Source organism: Rhinopithecus bieti, unplaced genomic scaffold (genome assembly GCF_001698545.2).
Source record: "Rhinopithecus bieti isolate Rb0 unplaced genomic scaffold, ASM169854v2 scaffold_33935, whole genome shotgun sequence".
Classification (NCBI taxonomy): Eukaryota; Metazoa; Chordata; class Mammalia; order Primates; family Cercopithecidae; genus Rhinopithecus; species Rhinopithecus bieti.
Window position 1 is genome coordinate 482,736 of NW_016814646.1, and position 26,091 is coordinate 508,826.

Consider the following 26,091-nt stretch of genomic DNA (forward strand, 5'->3'; position numbering starts at 1 on the left):
GTTATACCTGATGTAAACGACGAGTTGATGGGTGCTGACGAGTTGATGGGTGCAGCACACCAACATGGCACAGATATACATATGTAACAAACCTGCACATTATGCACATGTACCCTAGAACTTAAAGTATAAAAAAAAAAAAGAAATAAAACTGTTTACCTTTGTAAAAAAAGATAGAAAATGAATGACTCATGATGCATATTCTGAACATAAACTGAGTTTTCTTTTCCTTTCCTTCATCAGGTATAATACTCTTCCACGTCTGCTTCAGGAAGAAAGTGCCTGCCATTCTTATCATTTCTAAGCAGGTTCATGCCAGCCCAGAACAGAGAATCAGGTCAGTTTTAGGATTGTTTTATTAGTTGAAAAAGGAGCTAGGAACAGAATTGTGATTGTCTTTGCTGCATTATTGTGCAGCAGCAAGACCAGTGACTTGTGATTCAGGAGTTGGTTTTCAACTGTCCTTTACCACTGATGACTGGTAACCTTGGGCAAGCCTTCTTTGCTTGTTGGCTCTTAGTTTTCTGCAGCAAAAGAGAGCTACATTATAATAAGTTATCTTCAGTTTCAATTTTGGTTGTAAATCAATATTACTTTTCTTGTAGGTACCTACAGATGATAAAAGTCATATTTTTAAAGCATCATTTCCTCTTGTTTTTTCCTGGAAAAATCTAGTTGTTGTTAAAGCACATGCTTTGGAACTCTTTCATCCATTGTATTGTAGTTTCTTTGAGTGACTAGTTTAAGGAATAAACTATCTTGTGAGGCCCTTGAGAGTGCTGTTTCTATCTGCGTTTTAATGTTTTACTTTGTTGTTATTAAAACGTTTATTTTTTACATGAGGTTATTAGTTTTCAATAATGTTCTTCAGCTTTAGATAGGGTACCTTTTTGACCATGTTGGTTCTCCGTTGATTGCAAGTAATCAAATTATTTTAACCAAAAATGGGAAAACTTTTGGGAGTGTCCCAGGAGATGCCACAGGATCCAAGAACAGAAATGCAGCTGGACTGCACAATAAGAACCCAGTACCAAAGACAATAAGATTTCCTGCAGGCTCTCAACAGAGTGTCTCTTCTCTGCATGTCGATCTCATTCTTCTCTCTCTCTTTGGGAACTAGCTATCATCACATTTCTATTCTTTGTGAGGTGAAGCCTGCTTACCACTGCCTCCCAAGCATAATACCTTATAATCCAGATCCCAAAGAAAGGCTAACTAAGCACTCGATATTAATTTGCCGGAACAGAATTTGATTCCTCAGTCAGATATCTTTCGACAAATTGTGGCTTAGTACATGGTAATTTAAAAGCTTTGCATTGGCTTTCTTTGTTTTAAAGCCTGTTCTCTGAAAAAGATCTCACTTATTCCTACTAAAATGTGGAAAACTAGTAATAAGATGTAGTAGTATTTCTTCCACATGTATGGTAGTCTCCCCTTATCAGAGAGGGATATGTTCCAAGACACCCAGTGGAAGCCTGAAACCACAGATAGTAGGGAACCCTATGTATACTATGTTTTTTCTATACATACTTACCTGTAACGAAGTATAATTTATACATTAGGCACAGTAAGAGATTAACAATAATAACTACTAATAAAACATAACAATTATAATAACAAGTATTACAATGAAAGTTATGTGACTATGGTTTCTATCAAAATATCTTATTGTGTATAATGTTTTTGGATTGTGGGTAATTGAAACCATGGAGGGTGAAATCATGGATAAAGGGGGAATATTGTAATGCTTTAAAGATTTATCCATGTTATTGCATTCATCTATGTTACCCAGCATTAAAAAGGATAAAACTTCTGATACTTTTAATGCTGGGTAGTATTTCATTGTTTGGATAGTCCACATTTGTGTATCCATTCACCAGTTGATGGACATTTATTTGACTTTCATGAATAAAATGGTACAGTGCAATAAAATATTTTGAGAAAGGAAAGCTTTTCATTTGACTTTTGAGAAAAAAAGATTTGAATATAGGAGACATACTATTAAGTACCCAGCTGAGCTGCCAACTATGATTTTGGGTGAATTACTTTTTCTCTCTGAACCTCAATTTATTCAGATCCTAGCATTGCCACATACTAGCTTTGTGATCTTTACTTCTGGACATCAATTTCTACGTCTTAAAAAAGGAGCAGATGATAGTGGTAGCTCATGGTGTTGTTATGAAGAGTTAACATATGTGTTCAAACAGTTCCTGGCACATCATTATTATTATCATCATCAATTTTTGAAATGAATAGATTAGATTTTATGACTGCAGTGGTCCCAGCTCACTAAAATATCTGTGGTCTTAAGATTTTCTGGTATGGACTAATATTTTTTTCGTTAATAAAGACCTTGGGGCATCTCCTTGAGTCCTGAATGGAGGCTAACTTTGGGATTGTTGATAGAAGTTATTTTGAATTAAGTATATGTGTGATATCTATTGCCACATATATTAGTTTGTTAGGGCTGCTATAACAAAGTACCAAAAACTGGGTGGCTTAAATGACAGGAATTTATGGTCTCACATTCTATATGATAGAAGTCTGAAGTCAGTGTTGCAGGGTTGGCTCCTTCTGAGGCCTGTGAGGGAAGGATTTGTTCCAGTACTGTTTTCTTGGCTTTTAGGTGGCTGTCTTTTCTCTGTGTCTCTGTGCATGGCCTTCCTTCTGTGCATGTCTCTTGTGTCCAGATTTTTTTTTTTTCTTTTTGAATGAAGTTTCTGTCTTGTTGCCCAGGCTGGAGTGCAGTGATGCGACCTTGACTCACTGTAACCTCCGCCTCCCGGGTTCAAGAGATTCTCATGCCTCAGCCTCCTGAGTAGCTGGGATTACAGGTGTGCGTCACCACGTCCAGCTGAGTTTTTTGTATTTTCAGTAGAGACAGGGTTTTGCCATGTTGGCCAGTCTGGTCTCGAATTCCTGACCTCAGGTGATCCACCCGCCTCGGCCTCCGAAGTGCTGGGATTACAGGCATGAGCCACCACGTCCGGCCCTGTGTCCAAATTTCTAAGGACCCCAAGTCATATTGAATTAGGGCCCACCCTGATGGCCTCATTTTAACTTGATTACCTCTTTAAAGACCGTAGCTTCAAATAAGATCACATTTTGAGGTACTGACTCTAAGGATTTCAACATATGAATTTTGGGAGGGGACAGTTCAATCTATTGCCCTACAGAACAAATTACCCCAAAACTTCCCAGATTAAAACTGCAAACATTATCTGTTTTTCTTGATCAGGAATCCGAGTGCAGCTTAACTGAGTCCTCTGGCTCAGGGTCTCTCACAAAGCTGCACCTAACATGTCTTCTAGGCCTGTGGTGTCATCTGAAGGTCCTGGGGGGAGGATCTGCTTCCAGTTCAATCATGTGATTATTGGCAGCACTTAGTTTGTCACTGATTGTTGAACTACCAGGGACCCAGTTCCTTGTGTGGGCTGTTTTTGAGAAGCCAGCTTCAGTTCCTTGCCACATGAGCCTTTTCTGTAGGGTAGCTCACAACATGGCATCAACTTCCATTAGTGCAAGCTAACGAGAGGGTGAGCAAGATGAAAGGCCCAGTGGTTTTGTAATATAGTCTTGAAAGTAGCATGCCTTCACTTTTTCCATATTCTGTTTATTAGGAGTGATTCACTAGGTCCAGCTCACATTCAAGGAGAGGGGATTACACAAGGGTGTGAATGCCAGGAGGTAGGGTCATTGGGAGCTACTTTTGAGGCTGACTACTAGTATGTATAAAATCAGTTGTGTTTCGGTCCTGTGTAGACTTATTCAAGTGGCACATGACTTTTCACTTTGCTAAGTTATTAACATGATATTTCTCATAAAATATGCAGAGATCTAATCTCATTTCTATAAAAAAATTTAAGAGTAAGAGGTCTGAGGTTATTAAGATTACTTTAATTTTATCAACTTTTTTGTGGTCATTTTCAACAACTAAGGTATTATAAAGTATTAGGAATTAGCTGCCATTTGTGAGGATATTTAATACACCAAACTGGCCAAGGGTACTGCTCAATTACAAATACTTTTACAGAATGTAGTGTTACAATCATATATACCATATCATCCAGCTGGCAGTTCTTACCATTTACACTGATGGAAAAATACGTGGTGTTTTAGTTAGGGTTACCCAGAGAGACAAGCTATTGATTGAATATGTATTTAGATAGTGACATATATGAGAAAGGATTTATTAGGGGAATTGGCTTAGTCGATTATGGAGACTGAGAAGTCTCACCATAGGCTGTCTGGAAGCTGGAGAACCAGGGAAGCTGGTAGCATGACTCTGTCCAAGTCCAAAGGCCTCAAAACCAAGGAAGCCAATGCTGTAACTCTCAATCCAAGGCTGAGGGCTCAAGAGTCAAGCACGGAGGAGGGAGAGGGGTTGGTGCTAGTCCCAGAATCTGAAGGCTAGAGAACAAAGAGCTCTGATGTTCAGGGACAGAGGATGAAGGGCATCCTGGCTCCAGAAAAGAGGGCAAGTTCACCCTTCTTCTGCCTTTTTGTTCCATCTGGTTCCCCAGCTGATTTGATGGTGCCCACTTATATTGAGGGCAAATCTTCCCTACTCAGTCCACCGACTCAAATGTCAATCTCCTTCGGAAACACCCTCACAGACACAACTGGGACACCCCAATCATTCTAATCAAATTCCACACCACCTGGTTTTGTCTTTCACCAGAAACGGGATGAGCTCAGTGCCTGCGGAAGCATTGAGAATAATTACTGCTTTACCAGCTATCTGGGTGTATTAGTCCATTCTTACATTGCTATGAGAAAATACCTGAGACTGCGTAATTTATAAAGAAAAGAGATTTAATTAACTCACAGTTCCGCATGGCTGGGGAGGCCTCAGGAAACTTACAATCATGATGGACGGCACATCTTCACTGGGCAGCAGGAGAATGAATGCCAGCAGAGGAAATGCCAGACACTTACCATCAGATCCCATGAGAGTCACTCATTATCACAACACCAGCATGGGGGAAACCTCCCCCATGAGCCAATTACCTCCACCTGGCCCTGCCCTTGACACACGGGGATTATAGAGATTATAGTTCAAGGTGAAATTTGGGTGGGGACACAAAGCCAGACCATTTCACTGGGTATCCCTTAATCCAGTCATGTTGACACCCCGAATCAACCACCATCGTACTTGGAAACTAATTTTATGGGTTCATTTTGTAATTCTTGTTATGGAAGGTAGTATAGTCGTGTTTCTGGAAGTGAAATTTGACCTAGTTGGCATTATCTGTAGGAGTTATTCTATAAGGAGTGTGTGTGTGTGTGTAACATGTGGAATAACATTTCTTTAGTAAATTTAGTCTAAGAAAATCTCAAGTTCATGGAGAAAAGATTATTTTTACAAACTTCATTAGGGTAGATGGAGCTTATACTTCTTAACCATATGATGACATGATTTTACATGATTTTACAAGTGGTTATTTTATAAGTAGTTGTTTAATTATAATTATTTGTGAATTACTGTAAGTAGAATACATTTAATAGTAAACAAACACTTCATTGTTAGAAACGATGAGACATTTTTAAGTCTCACTAGATTTGGACGTTTAAGTCATACTATACAGAAATTGAGTAAATATAATTTAATAGGATTTCTATGTGGTTTTCTTTTTCACTTGTTAGCATGGTTAGCAGAAGTCATATATAGATTTAAGACTTTCTTTTGGTACACCTGTAGTGGACTGGGGAAAGCATTCTTATTTTTGAACAATTGATAATTTTTTTCTTAGAAAAAACTCTGTTGAATTGATGGCAAAGGGGAAGGTCTGTTGAAATGATTATGGCAAAGGGGAAGGTTTAAGCTTAAGCTCTTAGGATGCTGTTACCAGGATACTGAGCTGAGAGTTTTGTTTTGTAATATACCTTCTTTTTATTATGAAAACTTCTAGAACTCGATAGATTTACGACTAGATTTTAGGCTTTAGATTCTTTGAGGAAAATAATGTTGCAAATTTTATGGTTTAGAAAAACATCACCCAGAAATGAAAGTCTATGTCAAATGTATTAGAAAGAAAACATGTGTTGAGAGAGTTTAAAAAGCTGAAAGGGAACTCAGGAAAATGTAAATGAGTAAAGATACTTAATGTGAAGTTTAAATTACAAAGTATAAAAGTTTTATAATCAGAAAAAAATAAGTAGCAAAATAAAATTGTATTGCTAAATAGAATTTTAGGATTTTAAAATCTAATTCAATTTTCTTTCCTTTGAAGAAGTGATACTTACATTTTAAGACTTAGAAATACTAATCTTTTTAATCACCACTTTATCTTCTGTTGTGAAACTTTTTTCCTGTTTCTGTAGACTTTTGATTTATTAAATAGAGCCTCATGTTTGTATGGCCACATCACATTGATTTTCAACCCTTAGTATTCTTTACGTAGCACTTGTTTTGGGGACAAATTATACATTGATCTTTATCAACAGTATGATTTTTAAAAAGGTGTATTAATAAAGCAGATATGAAAGTGAAAAAACTGCAGTGTAATATGTGTTTTGGTTAAGGTCTCAAACTTAATCATGTTTTCTAGTTTAAATCATATTATTGCTTACAGCTTTTTTATTTTTTAATTTTTTTAGACGGAGCGTCACACTGTCACCCAGGCTGGAGTGCAGTGGTGCAGTCTCAGCTCATTGCAACCTCTGTCTCCTGGGTTCAAGCAATTCTCCTGCCTCAGCCTCCTGAGTAGTTGGGATTACAGATACCTACCACCATGCCAGTGAATTTTTTGTATTTTTAGTAGAGACAGGGTTTCACCATGTTGGCCAGGATGGTCTTGAACTCCTGACCTCATGATCCTCCCACCTCGGCCTCCCAAAGTGGTGGGATTACAGGCGTGAGCCACCACACCTGGCCTGCTTACAGCTCTTTACCCCAGGACAGATTTTCCAATGTCTTCTTATTTCCTCATCTGTAACATGGGTTTATTAGTAGTACTTAGAAGTGTCAAAGGATTACATGTGATAATGCTTATAAAGGACTTAATACTGTGCCTGGCACACAGTAAGTAGAAGCTAAATTTATATTAGCTGCTGTTTGTTGTTAATAAGCATCACCTTTTTTTTTTTACTTCATTTTACTTCAGAATTTTGAGATTGAAATATAAACAAAATCATGTCCACAGCAAATGATCGTATATATATCCCTTGGTATTTAGTTGATTGGTTACATATTTTATTAGCATATTGACTTTATTTTTTCACTTGATCTTAGCCAAAAGCCAAGAAGTGATGTTTATTTTGAAAATAGAATAGAGTTTGCATTAAAAGATATAAGTTTAAGGGCATCATTTAAATTATTGACTTAGAAAGGAGAGAAAAAGGAAATAGAGGAAATAAGTGTGTTCTCTTTGCTTAGGTCAGAGGTGATATTTTGTAGTCAATAAGTTCTTAAAAGTACAGGCACTAGGATGTCAGGTTTTCATTTTCTTTTTAAACGTTCTTAACCACTAGCCCCCCTTTTCTGTTTCTCATTTTGTTTTGTTTTCACATAGAAGAAAGAAGTGGGGAGAAGGGATGCCTTTTCTCTTTATTGCCGTATAAAGGTCAAGTCATTCCCTGTGGTCCTGTGAGTGTCCCTTGAGGGTGCCTCAGTTTTATGAATATCTCTACTAAAAGGCATCTTTACATGGATTAATCTGGTTGTGAGATGACTAAGGCCCCTTGGTAGCATCCTAAGAAAGCTAAACTCCTTCTCCTTTTAGAAAAAGGATCTATGCCTAAGTAAAGTGAAATATGGAATTTGAAATGTAAGTGATATAGAAGGAAAATGGAAAATTTTTTAAAAATGTGAAATACAGACTGAAGCTGCTTATTATCGTCTTTGTGTGTATTGGGTGAGGAACCTCAAAAAGCCTAGCCGAGGATCGTATTTTGAAAATAAAGATTCAGTATTTTTTGATTGAATGAATAATTTTTTGTGAATATGTCTGTATTCCAGATTGAAATGTGAGTTAAAGAATTACCAGATTTCAAAACATATAGGGAAGGAAGTACAGATTCTTTTTAGTCTTTGCTTGCTTTTATAAACTTAACTACTTTGTTAAGTTTAAAACTACTTTGTAAGTTAAGTTTTAACTACTTTGTGTTTTCTATAAAAATTAGGATATTTTGATTCTTGCCTCCTCCAAATAGCTGAAATTATTTATAATGGTCTCCTTCCCTCCCTTCTACTTCATCATTTCTTCTCTTCCGCTTAATTTTTGACCTTTCAGCTTGGTTCTCTTATTTGATCATACTGCATGTTTTGTAGGAAGCAAATCATGTATCATATGTTTATGATGCAAGAATTGTTTTTCTCCTTAACAGTATCTCTAGCTGTTTCTTACCTATATAATTGCCTAGTCCAAAACAAGTTTCAAAAGCCCCATAAGAATGTGTTTTGTAGTCATCTCTGAACCAGTGATGGTTTAAAATTAAAACTTTTGAGATGATTTTTTTTTTAAAAAAAAAAACCTTTGTCTTTTCCAACATCAGTAGATAATCCTAATGCTTTGCTATTTCTGAGTGATGAAAGGGCATTTAGGAATAAGGCTTTCTTCTGTGGTCAGGAGTTACTGAAACCTTTACAGAATTTTATCAAAAAACAGTATCCCTCATTAAAAAACACTTCATGGTTTGTTATTATGGAGGCCCCACTATAGAATTAGATAGTCTAGGCGATGAGGGTTTTTAAAAATATGAGTTTATCTTTATTGCTCCTGTTTCTTGGATCACACATTTTTATGTTTTTTATTTCCTGTACATATTAGAGAGTCTCCCTGTTGAAATAATTCAGTTTTATAATGTTATGGATATGTTTGAAATCACTCCCGTTACCAGAATAATAGCTAATTATTATTAAAAATAATATTAATGGCAGCTAACATTGACTGTGTCCTAGGATTTTTTAAAAACACATCATGTCATTTATTTTTCTTATAATCCTATGAGATAGATTCTATTATTATTATTCTAATTTTATACTGTTGGACAGGAGAAGTAACTGACCCAAGGTCACAGGATTAGCAATGGCAGGGCCTGAATTCAAACTTAGGAGTCTGGCTCCAGGTATTTGACTGCTCTCCTATCCTGCCTCTCTAATACATGAAGAAAGACATCGCTTATTTCTTTCTTTACCCTAAAAGGACATAAGGCATTTTTATTATATTTGAATTTATAGTTAAAGCTGATAGTCTGTGAATATTCATTAATATTAAACATAGGCTTCAAACATTTTATTCTGTTGCTGATAAAAGTAAGAAAATGCACACTAATAAAGAAAGTTTGGACCAGAAATGATTTGTTCTATCTTCGCAAGTGACTCCAAAGAAGGTTACCATCCTACTTTGGGAAGAATGTATTGATTAGTAATTGAATCCCAGGCTTTGCTATGTTCTAATCATATTTTTGGTATTTAGTATGCTAATTTAACTCATTTGTTTCTTTGGAAGTTTACATCTGTATCTACATAGATGTCCATGTTTACCTTCCCGCCCCACCCCTGATGGCTGTTTTGAAGACAATTTTCCTGGTGACAGACACTATAGAACTCAGTACAGGAAGTACAGCCAGGCTTCTGAGGACCTGAATATTTTTAGGTGCCTCTTCTCCTTTTTCTGTAGTTGCCCGTGTTTTTTGTTTTTGTTTTGTTTTGCTAAATTGTCTCTACTTTCTTATCAGTGTACAGTGGTCAATTGTGAGTGTTAAATTCAGCTAGCCTATAGTCCCCGTAGATAAATATCTCATACAATTCTAAATTCTAACTTGCTAGGGGAGAGAACCCATTTATCTCACAACATGGAGGATGTCTAACACTGTTCAGTCAGCTATCGTTGGAAGAGTCTAGTTAGGTGTTCACAATAAAGTTCCTTTTCAGTGAGTAGGGAAAGGGCAGTTTCTCTAAGAAGGGGATATTTGCAAGAAGAAAATAAATACCTTTAGTATTTAAATAATTTTAGTAATACCCAAAGAAAAAACGTTTTGATATATGTTTTTATTTTTTTTATTTTTTATTTTATTTATTTATGTTTTTGAGACGGGGTCTCGCTGTGTTGCCCAGGCTGGAGTGCAGTGGCCGGATCTTGGCTCACTGCAAGCTCCGTCTCCCGGGTTCACGCCATTCTCCTGCCTCAGCCTCCCCAGTAGCTGGGACTACAGGCGCCCGCCACCTCGCCCGGTTAGTTTTTTTGTATTTTTTAAGTAGAGACGGGGTTTCACCGTGTTAGCCAGGATGGTCTCGATCTCCTGACCTCGTGATCTGCCCGTCTCAGCCTCCCAAAGTGCTGGGATTACAGGCTTGAGCCACCGCGCCCGGCCGATATATGTTTTTAATATGAGTTAGCCCTTTGCTTTTTCTTGCCTGCATGGATGTTGGGATTTTGTGGAAGACTTATTTTCATAGCCTTTAGTTTATTCATCTGGAATGGGAATACATTTTATGTCTAATTTAATAGTGTAAAATGGTGTGTGAACATAAATGAATGAGGTTTTCAGTGGTATCTTATGTTAAAACTGTATTTTGAAGAAACATAGGTTCGTAAAAAACTTGTTTTCTCTGAAGTGTATTTCTGCAAAAATGTGTGGTGACCGTAGCCATCTTTCTAACTTTTTTTAGGTTCATTGTACTCCTTACTGTCTGCATGCTTTGCCTAAGGCCCGGGTCTCAGGGTGATTGGACCATTTAAGAATAAGACAAAAGTACTTACTACATAATAAATAGAAAATAACATCTGTGAGATTGTATAACGTATATGCAAATAACAGATTTTTATAAAAATACAATTTGCTCCTTTACTGTCTGTTGACCTTGGTAAGACGTTCTAATGAAAACTATGAAAAACACGGTTTAAGAAAAGATTCGTGCAGTATACCCACACATTATCAACTTTGGTACCTTGGGAAAATTATATGGTTTTATACTTAAAGTATTGGTGATATACATTTGTTTATGGAAGGAATAAAAAGAGTAGAGTTGTAATTTTGTGTATTCTTCCTCAGAACCTGATTAGAGTGGTAACTCTTTTATTTAGCAGTTAGCACTTTGTAGACGAAGAGGAAGTTGTTATTTCTGCTCTATCAATAATACTAGATATCTAGGTTGCGTGCAGTGGCTCACGTGTAATCCCAGCCCTTTGGGAAGCCGAGGCGGGTGATCACTTGCGGTCAGGAGCTCAAGACCAACCTGGCCTATATGGTGAAACCCCGTCTCTACTTAAAAAAAATACCAAACTTAGCTGGGCAAGATGGCGGACGCCTGTAATCCCACCTACTTGGGAGGCTAAGGCAGGAGAATTGCTTGAACCTGGGAGGCAGAGGTTGTAGTGAGCCTAGATTGTGCTATACTCCAGCCTGGGTGACAGAGAGAGACTCCGTTTCAAAGAAGAATACTAGAAATCTGAAAACAAGTGTAGATTGCCCAATGGATTAATCTCCCCTTACCTTTTTAAACCAAGTTTTGTATTTTGAAAAATTTAAGCATGCAGAAATGTTTAATGAATAATACAGTGAACATCCAAACACCTTCATCCTTGATTCAATAATTACCAACATTTTGCTACATATGTTCTTGTGGAATATGTACATTTGAGAGAGGGGTGTGACACTGCTGGACCATTTGAAAGTAATTTCAGACCTTATGACATTTTACTCTTAAAAACTACCTACTTTAATATGCATCTCCTAGAAATAAGGACTTTGTTTACCTGACCACTTATTAATTACCATATATAAAAAAGAACAATAATTCTGTGTTAAATTCAGTCCATATCTTAATTCTCCAGTTGTCCTCAAAACTTCCTTTGTAGTTTTTTTCAAACAACAATCTAGTTAAGGTCTACATATTGCATTTGTTTATGTCTCTTTATTCTTTAAAAAATCTAGATTAGTTTCCCTTATCCTGTTTCTCTTTTCACTATTCATCTCTTTTCTTTCTCTCTTCCTTTCTTTTTTGATAATACTGACTTTTTGAAGAGTCCAGACCAACTTTCTTGTAAAAATCCACATTGTCCATTTGTTTCTTCCTGGGTCTGCCTAGTGAAGTCAGAAAGTATTCCTGCCACAGCAGCAGGAATCCACATGAGATATATTTTTAAAAACTTCCCAGGGCATTAGATAGTGACTAGAAGTAGTTATTACTTGGTTGAAGTTAACAAATGAGAACAATTAAGAGAGGTTTCTTTGAGGCTAATAGAGTAGAAATTGGAAAATAATAGGAAAAGAAAGAGGTTAAAGGAAATGCATATGGCGCTGAGGCATGATACTAGGTGAGTTACTTAATAAAGAGGGAAGAGACTTGGAAATCATAGTCCTCAGCACCTAGAGGATTAGTTGTCCATTCTGTGCTAGCTAAGTAGCTGAATGAATGAATGAAGAAACACCTTTAGATTTTCTCTTCTGAGCTTAACTGCTACTGGAAAAGCAAAGGAGGTTGTGAGCATTAAACCTTTTGTAGGAATGCTGTGAGGTTTTCCATGGAAGTGTACATGTAATAGTATATTGTACTCGTTCTTGCAAATTTTCAAGGGCAAATTTGAAGCCATGATCTTATACTTTGGCTATATCTTTATGCTTTATAATGATTGTGTAGGTACTGTAGTTGGAAGGTACCGTAGTAGGAAAAGTTTTAGAAGCACAGGATTTTAGTTTTAAATGCTGTTCCTACCACATAGTAAGCTAAGCAGCCTTGTTCAGGTATACCTTTTCCTCTGACCGATTCCTCCTTTGTGATGATGAAACAACATTGTGTAGGTGAAAGAGCAGAGGATTGGGTGTAAGGCAGACAGACCTGTTTCTAAGGCCTGGTTTTTCTGGTTTCTAGCATGTGACCTTGGGCTACTTAACTTTCCTTATTCTCAATGTTCTGTTTTGTAAAAATGGAATTGATAGTATCTACTTCATGTGATTGTTGTTAGGATTAAACAGATTGTTCATGTAAACCCTGAATGTGGAGCCTGGCATATGCTAGGTACTTGGCATATGTTAGCTTTCTTCCCAGAGGGTTATTGTGAGGATCAAGTTAAATGGTCAACTAAATGTGAAATGCCTTTGTAAAGAATAAAGTCCTACACAGAAAAATTAGCCAATGCTTAGGAAATAGAATATGGATATAAAGCTGTGTACGTATTTCTATTCATTTTACGTTGTAGAAACCTCTGCAATGATAGTATCCTAAGAAATATTGTAAATGCTAGAAAAAAAGTTTTCAGAAATCTGCTTTTTAATAAAATAGATCTAATTGTTAGGTATTAAAATATTGCAATTAATTTTTTTTTTATAGAAAAAGATTCCTTTAATCTCTCAGGGCTGCGCCCTAAAATCATTGTGCCTATGTGAATGTGTATATTTATAGCCTGAGTGCTTCCCCCATTAATATAGCTTTTAGGAATTTATTTATAAAAATTTTTAAATTAACAAAAAAGTAGGCTGATCACAGTTTTTGCAGTTTGGCATTAGAAAATAATATCTAACTCACAATCATGAATCATTGCAGCCTTGACCTCCTGGGCTCTATCGATTCTCCCACCTCAGCCTCCCGAGTTGCTGGGACTATGGGTGCACACTACCCCAACTGGCTAATTTTTGAATTTTTAGTAGAGATGGGGTTTCACCATGTTGGCCAGGCCGGTTTTGAACTCCTGACCTCAGGTGATCCACCTGCCTTAGCCTCCCAAAGTGCTGGGATTACAGGCATGAGCCACCATACCTGGCCTGAAAGTTTTATTTTCGTGCTTGGAGCATGGTGTATGGAACCAGCTACTGAGAATGTTTATTAGCATTAGAGATTGATAAGAACTTTATTAAGAATCTCTTCCCCTGTAGGAGAGGCAAAATTTCACCTCCATCCTCTTAGGGTAATAGCTGGGCCCAAGAATTAAATTGCCGTTAACAGGAGAAAAGCATACACATTTATTTAATAAAAGCTTTATGTGGCATAGGAGCCTCATAAAGAAATGAAGACCCAAAGAAGCAGTGAAAAACAAACACTTATATACTGAGTTGGACAAAGAGCAGTAACTTGCAAAAAATGTGGTAAGGCAGAGGAGCTTGGGCTAGGGTAGTCAAGTGGGCAGAGAAGTGGTTGGGATGATAAGAATTTGTGTAACAGAGTTGTTTGTACAGATTTCCTTTGGCCTCAACTTTTTATTCTTGATGATAAGAATGCTGTTTTCTTTCCAATATAGGAAGGGCATTTTTCACATGAGAATTTCATCTCCTAAGAAACAGTATGGTCAGAATGATCTTCTTGTACCTGCTGTTTTTTTAAGTGCTTTTAACTGAAGTAGTCAGTATGCCAGAATGGCATTTTGGGGTGGCATATTCTTAACTCATTTACCCCCAAAGACTATGATGATTTTCCCCTCTTTCATTATTTGCAAACTTAAAGAGACAGGCTAACTGCTTTTGTAAGTTCGAAGATCTCACAGCACGTGTCCCAGCTGAATAGAAGATAGGCCAAACGCTTCCATTTTTAGCTATCATTTAATGCTTTAAGCAATATACAAGGAGTAAATTAAATAACTGTTGCATATGAGATTCCTTGGCTGGGTGTGGTGGCTCCCGCTTCTAATCCCAGCACTTCAGGAGACTGAGGCAGGGGGATCGCTGGCATGGTGGCACATACCTGTAGTCTCAATTACTCAGAAGGCTGAGACAGGAGGATCCCTTGAGTCCAGTAGGCTGAGGCTGCAGGGAGCTTTGATGGTGCCACTGCACTCCAGGCTGAGCAGTAGAGCTAGACCCTGTCTCAGAAAACAGCAGCAACAACAACAGAACAGAATTTAATTCAGTAAAAGCAATAAGATTGAAAAAAAAAAAAAATTGTTGCTGTACTGTTGGCCATATTTACATGCTTAGACCTATAGAAGCCTAACAAAAGAACCCATCTATAAACTGAATTGATCTTTGATCCTTTACTCTGTCTCTCTTGACACACACATACTCACACTTACAATTTTTAAATTAAAGTTTAAAGAACAAATGTTATTTGTTATAAAAAGACTGAATGTGATGATTAAAACAACTTTTTGTGGGGAGAGGAGGCTGTAGTGTGACATGTTTATTGCCTCTGTTTAGTTTGTTTTCTTTTCCATCTATAAACTGGAAAAGAAATATAAGAAGCAAGCTTTTTGTCCTGAGGAGACTCTTCAATGTGTATTTGGCTATCTGTTGGATTTTATATTCTCAGTGTGAAATATCAATAAATGTTTATATTTGTAAAATCTAGTTGTTGTTATTGTGCAACTTGACATTCAACATAAAAGTTACTTAAAACTTTTTACTGATATCTAAAATCTATAGGTATAGGTGCTGAAGTAGGATACTAGAATCCGGATACAGAAATATATTGTGTAACTTTTATGTATATTATACATATATGCTGTATATGTGTATATTTTTATATACAATAAATGTATAGTTATATATTGATGCCTTGAATTGAGAAATTGAAAATCTAAAAACGAAAACAGGCCAGGCACGGTGGCTCACGTCTATAATCCCAGCACTTTGGGAGGCCAAGGTGGGTGGATCACGAGGTCAGGAATTCAGGACCATCCTGGCCAAGATGGTGAAACCTTGTCTGTACTAAAAATGTAAACATTAGCCAGGCATGGTGGCTTCACAGCTAATAGGGAGGCTGGGGCAGAGAATTGCTTGAACCCGGGAGGTTGAGGTTGCAGTGAGCTGGGATTGTGTCAGTCACAGCACTCCAGCCTGGGTGACAGAGCGAGACTCGGTCTCAAAAAATAAAAAAAGAGAAAGCAATAGAAACTTGGTTCCATATTTGCTTATAAATATTTAAGCAATATTTATCAATTATATATTGATAAATATTGATTATGAATAATACTGTTCTCAAGTAACATTTGATAAAATGTCAGATATTGATAATGACATATAAAAAATCATTTTTTCTGTTTATGCTTGCTATTTCATTAGGAATAATTGAGAGAGGGTTAGTTAATTCTTAAAATGCTAACATTTTAATGCTAGACCAATCTCTGTTTTACTAATAGACTTTTCTTCTTTTCCCTTACCTTTTTAACTTTTTCCTTCCCTTCTTTTCAATTTTCTACCTTTCCATTTCTTTTCCTTCCCTTCTTTTCCTTGCATTTCTTTTCCCTTCTTTGCTTTTAATTACCTTTCCTTCTTCCACGGTTCTTACATTATTTGTATAAAAGGTACTGAACATATTGCTTAATAGCAGTTGCTTTAAGATTGCATCCGAGAAGGCACTTGCAGTTGTTTTATGACTATATCAATTATGTTATACCAGCTTTTAAGTCTCTGGGCAGTAATTTTTGCTTATTTGCTCCTCATGATCCAAAATAATATATTTCATTATTGTTGGGTTTTTTCAAGTTAATAAGTTCTTTCCTACCTATATTTAGGACAAATTAGTGACATATTCACATTTCATTGAGGGAAGTCACTCTGTAGCAGTGTGTAGAATGATTTAGGTCCAAGACTGGAGGAACGGTGATCATTAGTAGATTGTAGCAGTAAGTCAGATGAGAAATGCTAAGTGATTAGGTCCTACACCAATTTGGTATGATTGGAGAAAAAAAAAGGTCATATTAATGATATTCCCTTAGGAAATTCTCCTTTGGGGTGTAGGAGTTATAGAAAAGGAAGAAAATGAAACTATTGAGTAATCTAGGTTAACTGTCGTTTCCAGTGGGATGACTAGTTGGCACTGGTCCTGTTCAGCTGTGTAGGAATTATAAAAGAAGGAATGGATTTTAGGGAGAAAAATAATGTGTTAGTTCCTGAATATAATGATTTTTTTGGGGAAATAATTTCAAACTTGCAGAAAAGTTGCAAAAATAATATAAAGAGCATCCATGTACCCTTTATCCAGATTCATCTATTGTTAGCCTTTTGTCCCAAATGCTTTATTACTCACTTTTTCTCACTTTGTGCATGTATGTATGTATTTGTAAATATACATGCATGCATGTATTTATTCTTTTCATTTAGCCATTTGAGAGTTACATTGAACATATTATAGCCCTTTAGTCCTAAATGTGTTTGCGTAGATTTCTAAGAATAAGGATCATCTCTTACATTAGCAGTCTAAAAACCTAAGTAGACTTAACATTCTTACTTTAATCTGCCATTTTCTAATTTTGTTATCTGAATAAATGCCTTCTAAGGCAGTTTTCTTCTCCTCCAGTGAAGGAAGTAGTCAGTGATCATATGTTGCATTTATATTTGATGTCTTTTTAGTATCCTTTAATCTAGAATAATTCTTCAACCTTTATCTTTTATTATATGACATTTTAAAAGTACACAGTCATCCTTTCCCTTTTCAGAAGTTATTTTTTGTTTGTTTTCTTACTTTTCGTTTGTTCCTTATTTTTTATTTGTTTGATGTTTCCTCTTGATAAGATTTCAGGTTATACATTCCTGGATGGAATATTAGATAAGGAATATATCTTTCTGAGCATATCACATCTATAGATACCAACTGTTCTGCCCTTCATTTGTGATGGAAATTTTGACCATTTCATTGTCTGATTTTTCCGCTGTGTGGTTACTACATGTATTAGTTCGTTTTCACGCTGCTGTGAAGAAATGCCTGAGACTGGGTGACTTATAAAGGAAAGAAGTTTAATTGATGCACAGTTCCACATGGCTGGGGAGACCTCAGGAAACTTACAATCATGGTGGAAGGGGAAGCAAACACACCCTTTTTCACATGGAGGCAAGAGAGAGAAGTACTGAGCAAAAGGGAAAAAGTCCCTTATAAAACCATCAGATCTCTTGCGAACTCACTCACTATCATGAGAACAGCGTGGAGGTAACCACCCCTATGGTTCAATTACCTCCCACCGGGTCCCTCCCATGACATGTGGGGATTATGGGGACTACAATTCAAAATGAGATTTGGGTGGGGACACAGCCAAACCATATTACTACGTGTTCCTTGCTACTAATAAACTGTCTACTGGGAGGGAGACACTTTAAGACAGTTAAAATATACAACTCCTCATAACATTTCATCCCCTGTATTTGCATCCATTGATGATACTTGCTTGAATCAATCTTTACTATTATAGTTGCAAAGTGATTTGCATTTATACTCTCTCTGCATTTACCAGTTATTACTCAGTGTTCTACTGTAGTAAGAGCCCTTCTATTTATCTATGTGTATTGTTGTATTTATTGTTAATTTGAATTTATGGTTTCCTATTTTTCCCTTAATGCTTAACATCTCATTACTGTCTGTAAATATTTTGGAGCTCATATGGTTCCAGTCCTCACCAGTGGCACCTTGTTCATGCTGGCTCTTGTATCCTTTTACGTGTTCCCATCATTTTTTTTAAACAAGTCATTATTTTCACTCTTTATAATAAGTTTCATCTTGTGCGTTTACTGCCCAGCACTGGAGTCAGTCATTTCTCCTAGGAGCCCTGGTCCTTCTTATTGGGTGATAGTATTAGAAACCAAGATCTGGATGCTTTGGTATGCATGTTATTGCTGGGTATCTTTGCTTCTAGGCCCTGTCAGGGAACAAGCTAGAAAATGTATACATGTATATGTGTATACACACACACACACACACACACACACAAATATGTGCATGTGTTTGCATGTATATGCCCATGTAACATGCATATACATATGTGAATATGGGTATATTTTTTTCAAAATAAAAATTCGCATTGATACCTCCAATTCTCCTTTTTCTATAATGAGAACATGGGCTCCCAACCGTGCCAACATTTTACTCATTTGGTCTAAAAGAGTACCATCTAAAATGGTTTCAGAATTGTTTCACATATGTCACTAAAAACAAAAACAACATGGTACCCTGGTAGATAACCAACCTTATTGTTTTTTCATTTATCTTTCCAATGTTTCCTTTTATAACGATTAGTAGATATGTGTGTTGTCTTATTTCCCCTTTTTTCCAACACAGAAGATAGCATATTGTCTGTGTAAACACTTTGGCACTTAGCTGTTTTCACTGGAAAATATACCCTGGAAATTATTCTGTGTCAGTTCATAGAGGTTGTCATCATTCTTTTGTGTGTATGTACACCAGTTCATTCATCTTTTCTGTGTTTGTGTATCCAGATAGTTTCTAGCAATTTACAGTTACACAGTGCTGCGATTAATAACCTTCTGTCTTTTCATACTGTTGGAGGTGTATCATCAGGATAAATGTAGGAGTGGAATTACTAGGTTGAAGTGGTAAACGCCTATGTAGTTTTGCTAGATGTTACCAAATTCCCTTCCATAGGGTTTGTGCTGTTTTGCATTCCCATCAGCAATGTATGAGAGTGCCTGTTTTCCCACCGCCTTACCAAGAGAGTCTATTGTCAAGCTTTTGAATTTTTGCCAATCTGAAGGGCTAAGAAAAGGTATTTTGGTGTAGTTAGAATGCGCACTTTTCTTATTATGAGTGAGGTTTAACATCTTTTCCCATCTATCAGAGCCATATATGTAGGGGGAGATGTCTGTCTATATCTTTTTTCACTTTTCTCTAGGAGTTTTGATCTTTTTAAATTATTATTAAGCTCTTTGAATGTTGAGAATATTAGTTCTTTATCTGTAATGTATATTGCAAGTATTTTCTCCCAATTGTCTCATTTGTTTTTTGACTTTGCTTTTGGTGGTTTTACCATTCCCAATTTTACAGATATATATATGTAAAATATATATTATACATATATTCAAATTTACTAATGATTTTTATTATTGCCCTCACATTTTGAAGTCATAGTTATAAAACATGAGTTTGAAATTAATTTGCTGTGTTTAATGGAAAAGGAATGAGATGGTTATCTGTACCAGATGCTCTATTTATCCTTGTCCCACAGTCTTTCATTGTAAAGCCTGAATGAGAAAAACATCTGCTACTATGTATAGATATGTAAGTTAATTTATTTTACTTTGAACTTTTTGAATAGAAAACTTCAGATATCCATAAAATCAATTCATGTATCTGTCACCTAGCTTTAGTAATTATCATTTATTTTAAAACTTCCTTACTAAATGGCTTAGATTATACGTTTTCAGTTATTGTGAATTATCCTTATAAAGAGGAAGGTTTGGACTAGCCTAGTAGGCTTTGGCCAACTGGCCTCCCAGGCTCTCTTGGCTTCTTTTCAATGGTCTTGACACCAGACCTGACCTCTTTTAGGCTTCTGTAACTTCACCATTTCCATGAAACTGAAGTTTATAGAAAAAAGATAAAAAAGGTAATAGGTCAGAAACTGGTAATGTTACCATGAAGCAGTGAAATAATTCAGAAGGCTTGGCCAATTGATGCTTTAAAAGTTATGTCTCTCCACTAAAACACACACACACACACACACGAAAAAGAGATATCCATTCATCTCTTTTTCGTGTGTGTGTGATATATAAAATATATATCTGTTCATAGCTATATACTTTGTTTCATGTATATGTTTTTGTTTGATATATAAAATATATATCTATTAATCTCTTTTTTGTGGTTTAATGTTATTAGAGGAGAGCCAGCAAACATCTTTTATCAATGAGTCTAAAAAGACAACTTATAGATGTTTGCCAGCCAGAGTCTAAATGTAACATAGAAAATATTCAAAAATTCTAATTTGCTTAATGGAATTTTGTCTGTACTACAATTATTTTGAACTGAAATTACATTACTTTCATTTGATAACTTCCATAGAAATTTTTTTATTAATTCGGTATATTCATTTTCAGTTTATCAAGAGTCCATTATTAATTTGGCAGAATGACTAGAGATCAGTAGAGCTCTGGAATTTCTTCATTTAATTTTAAGTTCTTGTATTCTATTTGGAGCAACATTCTTGATACACTGACATCCAGTTGAAGTACTATATTAGAGTGTCAGAATAGCTTTTCCCTCCTGCCTAAGTACAAACCGATCAGTCACTTGCTGCTGGTAATCATATGCGAGAATTGCAGTATTCTTCAGAAAATACTTGTAACAGAGGCAGGAAGGAAAATCAGTGAATTCTTCATCTAATGATTGTAAATCATTTGCATAAGTAAAGTCCACATTTGTTTTCTTTTTCTCATTGAGAATAGCAGTGGTAGTGATCATGGCATGACAGAGTGCTTTCTGGCAAGAATAGGATAGAGAGGACTGGTATAGTGATGGGAGGATGCTGCTGCATAGAACTGTATTCATTATTTTTTCTCTGCCCATCTCTTGTGAACTTACTAGATTAACTGATGAACTTACCTTTTGCTTGTGTTTTGCATTTCTTGAACTGTTATTCTTGTGTCATTCTGTTTTTAGTTTATAATGTTGTTCATCCCTTTTCTGAAATACAGCTTGTCCACAAAAAAGACAGTTTTCTTGTACCTATCCAGCGTGATACAACATGATCTTTTTATGAGTAATACCCCTAAATATATGACAGGATTCTCCTTCTGTGGATTAGGAACATAAAATGTAATTTCAGGACTAAGTTTATTATGAAACAGATTCTTTATTAGTTTGTGGAAAAGCATAGCATTCCTGATTAGAAAACAACATGGTAAGTAATTGGTTTTGTGGCACTTGCCAAAAGCATGCAACACATTGTGGGGGTGGGCGAGGGGTATGTGTGTATAATTAAAACCTTTTTCCCCCAGTTCCTGTTAATTGAGGTCTGTACACTTAAAGCTTCTACTACTCTGAGGTTCTACAGTTTTGATTATTAAAATTTGAGTGCACGTATTTTCTCTTGAGAGCCCCATTTTTAAACTGGCTTAAAGAGAGAATTCTAGATGTGGAAATAGAAACAGTAAAAATAGACAACTAAAGATCTCAAGTCTGCAATGAACTTGGCTTTTATTTCTGTGGAGTGTTTGTGAGTTTAACTTGGCTTGAATACCAAGTTCTTGCTATAAAAACAAATCCTTTGGGGTTCATGTATAGGCTTCTTCTTTAGTGTGGCCAGGGACTTGGATGCCTTATTTTAATGCTGAATATATACTTTGAAGCTAGTACCGTATTAGTTTATGTTTGCCTGAAAATTTTGTGGTGATAGACTTTCGATCAAATTAAATTCTGTTTCAGGAATAATATTCAATCTTAAATGCCTTTTTGAAATTGTGGAATATACACTACCTAAAAATGACCATTTTAACAATATTTAAGTGTACAGTTCAGCATCATTATATATGTTCAGGATGTTGTGTAACCATCACCACTATCTATTTCCAGAAGTTTTTCATCATGCCAAACAGAAGCTCTGTACCCATTAGATAATAATTCCCATTCTCCTCTCTCCTGGCTCCTAGCCACCTCTGTTCTGTTTTCTGTCTCTATGAATTTGCCTGTTCTAGATATTTTATATTAAGAATGATTATACAATATTTGTCATTTTGAGTCTGACTTTTTTCACTTAGTCTAATTTTTTCAAGGTTCATGTATGTTGTTGCATGTATCAGAATTTCATTTCTATTATGGAAGAATAATATTCTATTGTATGTATATAACACATTTTATATATTTGTTCATCTGTTTACACAGACCTGAGTTATTAACACCTTTCATTACTGTGAAAATTGCTGATAATAACATTGACATACAAGATTCTGTTTGAGTCACTGTTTTCAATTCTTTTGAAAACAGAATTGCTGGGTTGTATGGTAATTCTTTGTTTAACTTTTTGAGGAACCACTAAACTTGTTTTCCACAGTGGCTGCACCATTTTGCATTTTTCTAGCAGTACATGAGGGTTCCAATTTCTCTACATTCTTGCTAGCACTTGTTATTTTCCTTTTTTTGGAAAGTAGCTATCCTAATAGGTGTTAAGTGGTGTCTCATTGTGGTTTTGATGTGCATTTTCCTAATGATTAAATTATATTGAGAATTTTTACACATGCTTACTGACAAGATACAGTTGACCCTTGAGCAACTCAGGGCTTAGGGTTGCCAATGCCCTTGCAGTCAAAAATTTATGTATAACTTTTGACTCTCCCAAAATGTAACTGCTGATAACCTATGTTTTTTTCTTTGTTGTTGTTGTTGTTTTGAGATGGAATCTCGCACTGTCGTGCAATGGCGCGATCTTGGCCCGTTGCAGCCTCCAAGTTCAAGCGATTCTCCTGCCTCAGCTTCCTGAGTAACTGGGATTACAGGCACCCGCCACCATGCCTAGCTAATTTTTTGTATTTTTAGTAGAGACGGGGTTTTACTATTTTGGCTAGGCTGGTCTCGATCTCCTGACCTCGTGATCCGCCCACCTCAGCCTCCCAAAGTGCTGGGATTACAGGTGTGAGCCACCGCGCCCTGCCCTAATAACCTACTGTTGAAGGCTTAGCACCAACATGAACAGTTGATTAACATGTATTTTGTGTGTTACCATGATTAAGAATACTTGATATATGTATTCTTAAAGTAAGCTGGAGAAAAGAAAATGTTATTAAGAAAATCATCAGGAAGAGAACATGTATTTACCATTCATTGAGTGAAAGTGGATCTTCATAAAGGTCTTCATCCTCATCATCTTCACATTGAGTAGGCTGAGGAGGAAGAGAAGGGGTTGGTCTTGGCAGTCTTAGGAGTGGCAGAAGCAGAAGAGGTGGAGAAGGTGGAAGGGAAGGAATAGGTAGAAGGGGAGGCAAGGGAGGCAAGAGAGGCAGGCACACTGGTGTCATGTTACAGAAATACATTTTAATTTCTTTCTTACTTTTTTTTTTTTTTGCTTTATTTCTCTAAAAATATTTCTTTTCCAATCCTTCTTCCGCCGTTAGGTTTAGTTTCAGTGCCTGTATCATAGAAGAGTCCATGTCATAAAAGAAGTCTTGGATAATCAGAACCCTTCTTCCAGATTGTCTAATGTTGATTTTTTTCTGGCACTGCTTATTCTACATCTTCTTCCTCATTGTCTGGTGCCAGTTCAGAAGCACTCATCTTCATCAAGTTGTCTTCTGTTAATTCCTCTGATGTGGTGTGTACTAGCTCTTGAGTTTCTCCAAGATCCATATTTTGAAACCCTTCACCCCTCACCTTTTTTGCTATATCTACAGTCTCTCACAATTTCCTGATCAACTCTATCATACATCTTATGAAATCATGCACAACATCTGGGAACATTTTTCTCCAATAGAAACTTATTGTTTTGGGCTTGATGGCTTTTATGGCTTTTTCTGTAACTGTGATAGCATCTTCTATGGTGTCATTTTTCTAGACTTTCATGATGTTGTCTCTGTCAGGGTTCTCTTCCATAGGTTGACAGTCCTTTCCATAGAGTAGTCAGCCTTAAAGGTCTTTATAATGCCCTTATTTAGAGGCTGAGTTAGAGATGTTGTGTTTGGGTTCAAGTAGACCCTTCAATGCGTAGGTGTTGAACTCATGAGGTTCTGGGTGGCCAAGGACGTTGTCCAATACCAAAAGAATTTAAAAAGGCAGTCTCTTACTTTCTAACTTCAGCGACAAAGTATCAGTGGAAGCAATCCAGAAAGCACTCTCATTTCCAGTCCTTCTTGTGGTACAACCAAAATACTGGCATTTGGTGTTTACCTTTTCCCCTCAAGACTCAGGGTTTAGCAGCTTTGTCGATGAGGACACTTATGATTATAAACCCAACTGCATTTGCTCAAAACAGTAGAGTTAGTCTATCCCTTTGTACCCTTAAATCCTGGTACTCACTTCTCTTCTATAGTAATAAATGCCCTTGATAAGCTGTTTTTTTAGGATAGGGTACTTTCATCTACAATAAAAATCCAGGCAGATGTACTTTATCCTCAGTGATTTTTTTTTTTAATGTCTGGGTACTTGTCTGCTGCCTCTTGGTTGGCAGAAGCTGCCTCTCCTGTTCTCTTGACATTTTTAAAACATACCTCTTTCTGAAATTACCAAGCCATCCTTTGCTGGCATTAAATCCTGCAGCTTTAGATCCTTCATGTTATTTTTGCTTTAAATTGTCATATAATGACTTAGCTTTTTCTCAAATCATATTAGAGTTCTTGGATACGCCTTTCTTATAGCAACCCTGTGCCCACAATAAAGCTGGATTTTCATTATGAGATAAAAAAGTATTTTGCAGAAAGCGCAGGGTTTTGTGCCTTCTGGGAGAGCTGCAGTGATGGCTTCACCAGTTTCCCTTTCTGTTTTTACAGTGGTCCTTTATGCTAGATTTGTTTTCCTTGAAATAGTCAGCAGCTGTACCTGCAGACCTCAATCTAAGGTACATATCAAGCAATTCAGCTTTTCCTTGTTATGTCTTGACTTTTCTCTGCTTCTTGGGAACACAACCAGCATCACTAGTGGCACTTTGTGTGAGTTCCACGGTGTTAGTCAAAGTTTATGATATTGAGCCAAACATGATGAAAAATATATGCATGAACCTCGAGACACATTTTGTTGCCATATACAACTTACTGGAGAGAAGAACTGCTCTGGCAGAGATAATTAGCATCACACAGTGTTGTAATGAATACTCGCAACATTTGAGCTTACCACTATTAACGACAAGAGATGGCTACAAAGTTATTTTGGTAGTAGAGCCTGTACTACAGTTAATTTTATGCAGTTATGATTTAATACTGCATCTTCACTGTTTACATTTCTCTTGATTATGAATGGCACCATGTACAGTCTGTGCATATATAAGTTTTGATAAGTTTTAACTTTTTATAGTAGATTTGTATATATTTTATGGTAAAAAATGATAAAAATAGACTGGTATCTACATATATTTAACGCATTCATGACCTACTTAATTTTTTCTTATTTTTTTCAGTATTCCTAGGCTATGAGATTTGTCTGTAAGATTTTTCAAATTGTCACAAATCTCCAAAAAATTTCTAATATATTTATTGAAAAAATTCACGTGTAACTGGACCCAAATAGTTTAAACCCGTGTTGGTTAAGGATCAAGTGTATATATCTTTTTCAGTGAAATGTGTGTTCATGTCCTTTGCTCTTTTGCCCTTTTTTTCTTTTTTAAGAGACAAGGTCTCACTCTGTCACTCAGTCTGGAGTGTAGTGGTGCAATTTTGGCTCACTTTGACCCTCCATTCCTGGGCTCAAGGAAGCCTGTTGCCTCAGCCTCCTGAGTACTACAGGCGTGTGCCATGTGCCCAGCTAATATTTTAATTTTTTGTAGAGGCAGGGGTCTCACTATGTTTTCCAGG

General features: G+C 36.3%; 1 protein-coding gene across 1 annotated transcript in view; it reads left to right on the forward strand.

The window, feature by feature from the left end:
- Positions 1–245: 245 nt before the first annotated feature.
- WDFY3 (WD repeat and FYVE domain containing 3) overlaps positions 246–26,091 on the forward strand; it is a 267,982-nt gene continuing 242,136 nt past the window's right edge. Inside the window, 1 exon segment of the mRNA XM_017851638.1 lies at positions 246–337. The gene's annotated coding sequence lies outside the window, so the exon portion shown is untranslated.